The following is a 2920-nucleotide window of genomic DNA, read 5'->3' on the forward strand; positions in this document are numbered from 1 at the left end:
TATGCTGACTTTATACAAAAAGTGTAAGGGGCCCTAGCCTGTTTGGCTCAGTGGTTGGAGCGTCAGCCCGCAGACTGAAGGGTCTTGGGTTCAGTTCCGGTCAAGGGCACGTACCTCGGCTACAGGCTCGATCCCCTGCCCCGGTCGGGTGCATGTGGGAGGCAGCCAATCGATGTGTCTCTCTCACATCAGTGTTTCTCTCTCTCTCCCCCCCTCCCTCCCCCTTCCACTCTCTCTGGAAGGCAATGAAAAAAATATCATCTGGTGAGGATTACATAAAAAGTGTAAAGGGTTTTTAAAAAAATGATGTGTAACATAGGTATAGTTATTTAAAGTTAATAAATTTTTAAAAAATATATCTTTATTGATTTCAGAGAGAGGAAGGGAGAGGGAGAGAGATAGAAACATCAATGATGGGAGGGTCATTGATCAGCTGCCTCCCGCACGCCCCTGACTGGGGATGGGGCCCACAACCCGGGCATGTGCCCAGACCGGGAATCGAACCCCGATCTCCTGGATCCTAGGTCGATGCTCAACCTCTGAGCCACGCCCGGCCGGGCGATACATTTTTATTTAAGGAATTTCACATGTTGTGATTCCTTAGTTCCTCCTGAGTCTGTCTTAATTTCTCTTAAACATATTTTTTGCTCAATCCACAGTAGTTGTGTCAGTCTGTACACAATCATTTTAGTTGGGCTCCTTTGATCTCCATTTGAATATGGACGTAATTCAAAAATTCCCCACTTATCATGGTTGGGACACAATTTCTTTAAGCAATTTACTTTAGGGCCCTTTAAATCCAGACATTGTGTTCTCAAGATAAAGCCCACCAGTTTGACATCATATTCATTGTTATGTTCAAGATTTCTCACAGCCTTATCTTATTGTGCTGACCCTTCAATAAGAGAGAGAGAGACCCTTGTCCTCCAGGTATTTATCTCTACAACTATCAAGGTCTTCTTTTTCTAAATCTTCACCAGCACTCATGTTTCAATCACTCCTTGAAGAGGTATTCATACTTCAGTTTTTCAAGGTAGTTGAAAAATCCTCTTGCCACTGCTTGCTCAAAGGTTAAAATTTTTCTCCAAGGTAATGGTTCTCATCCATTGTCTGATTCTAAAAATGGGAACCGAGTTCTTTTATCTTTAAATCATTTCTTATTTACTTGTGACCTAGTGTTTTTCCTTCCTTTTGGTCATCCCCTTGGTCTTCCTGTTGGTTTTTATTTCCTCTTTTTACGTTTCTTCTTCTTCTTCCTATTTTTTAATCTTTCAAAAATAGCTCTTAAAGTCAATGGTCTTGGCGCTAAGATGAGTCACTGGATGAATCGCTTGCTTGAACACTTTGAGGTGAATGAACAAATTTTCTAATAGGATTTCTTTGCCTCTGTTTAGGTGAGTAAGGAACATACTGAGTTTTAAATAAGCTGCTGCCAGAGGAAGAGATATCACTCTGATTTTCAATTTTCCATAGCTGAATCAGATGCTGTTATATAGTCCAGAGAATCCATTTTTGACGTGTATTCTCCAAGTACTTCTCAGAATTGTTGTTGGTCACCAAATTTCCACCTAGGTTAGGAAATTTGGTGTATAAGCCCCAGCTCAGTATGGGCCTTAGCTGCCTACTTGCAGCCCAGGCCTCCATGGTCTGCATCCAGCAACCTCCGGGCCTCAGCACCCCAACAGGCAGCAACAGCCTACCTCTGCAACTGCACGGAAGAAAGGAAATTTTCAGTACACTTGAATTCAAGCAAGACTTGAGTCGGCTCGACTCAGTCACACAGGTAGAACGGGGCTCCTTTGTGCCAGTGGGTGCCAACCCAGGCCACAAATCAGAATCACCTGGGGTGATGTGGAAAATGCTAGCGCCTCAGCCCAACCCACAAAAAGTACTTACTCAGTTGGTCTGGGGTGGTTCTCATGTGCAGCCAATGTTGAGAACACTATTTTTGGGAAGTTTCCAAAGGTTTATGAAGACCGAGTTTTTAAATAATGTGTGAAACAAAATCACAGCAGGATTTGGCAGGGGATTGCAAAAGGCTGTGTCAATAGAAAGTAGCAGATAGCTATTTTAACTCATCTTGTTAGGCAAAAGCCAGTGTCCTGCTAGTTAAATTTGTGGGGTTATTTTTTTCTGAATTGGCCTTCTCATATCAAAATAATATTTCTGTCAAATGAAGAAAAATGTCATTCCCTCACATTTGTCATTATCTGAAGTCATATCTTGACCTTCCAAAATATAACTGTTGAGAAAGATCTGACATAGCATAATCAGCCTTCAGATTGTACAGTTATGCATGCCTGCTGCTGTTATAAGGTGATTTCCACAAAATACAATCTCAGAAAGTTATTTTTGGGTCTTCTGTCCTTCCTAAAACATACATAATCATATTAGATGCTTCAGGAAAAAAATCTTTGGGTCTTATTTCATCCGTAAAGTTATGATTTATATTGGAATACCGAGGTCATGTAACCTTCTGGGATTCATCCAATTGTTCATTTATAGGGTACAGGTATTGCAGATGTTTCTATTGCCTTGTAGACCTCTCCAGAAAAATTCTGTTTAATAATGTGCAGATAAAGCCAGGATTAAACTCATGCTTCTGATTACTCTTTATTATTATTTTTTAATTAACAACTTATTACATTGGTTACATTCTGTCACTTTCCACCGATGCTCCAATTATCCAGGTATCAAAAATCATAATGAAAAATCAAGAGAAAAGAATGTAAAAAACCCATTTAGGTAATTCTCGGGTATTGATATATGGAACAAAATCGCCTCTCCAACCTACGAATGTGCCCGCATAAGTCCTTCTTTCCTATGAGAAGTTGAGTCAAATTTTCAGAATAAAAAAAGAATGTTGTGTCAGTGCTTCTAGGCTCAGAAAAAACTCTTTCATACCAAATAATAATTGTTT

At 40.2% G+C, this 2920-nt stretch overlaps 1 pseudogene; it reads right to left on the reverse strand.

Moving 5' to 3' along the window:
* Positions 1-569: 569 nt before the first annotated feature.
* On the reverse strand, positions 570-1510 carry LOC107543946 (TATA box-binding protein-associated factor RNA polymerase I subunit D pseudogene; annotated as a pseudogene).
* Between the last annotated feature and the right edge of the window lie 1410 nt (positions 1511-2920).

Source organism: Miniopterus natalensis, chromosome X (genome assembly GCF_054644295.1).
Source record: "Miniopterus natalensis isolate mMinNat1 chromosome X, mMinNat1.hap1, whole genome shotgun sequence".
Taxonomy (NCBI): Eukaryota; Metazoa; Chordata; class Mammalia; order Chiroptera; family Miniopteridae; genus Miniopterus; species Miniopterus natalensis.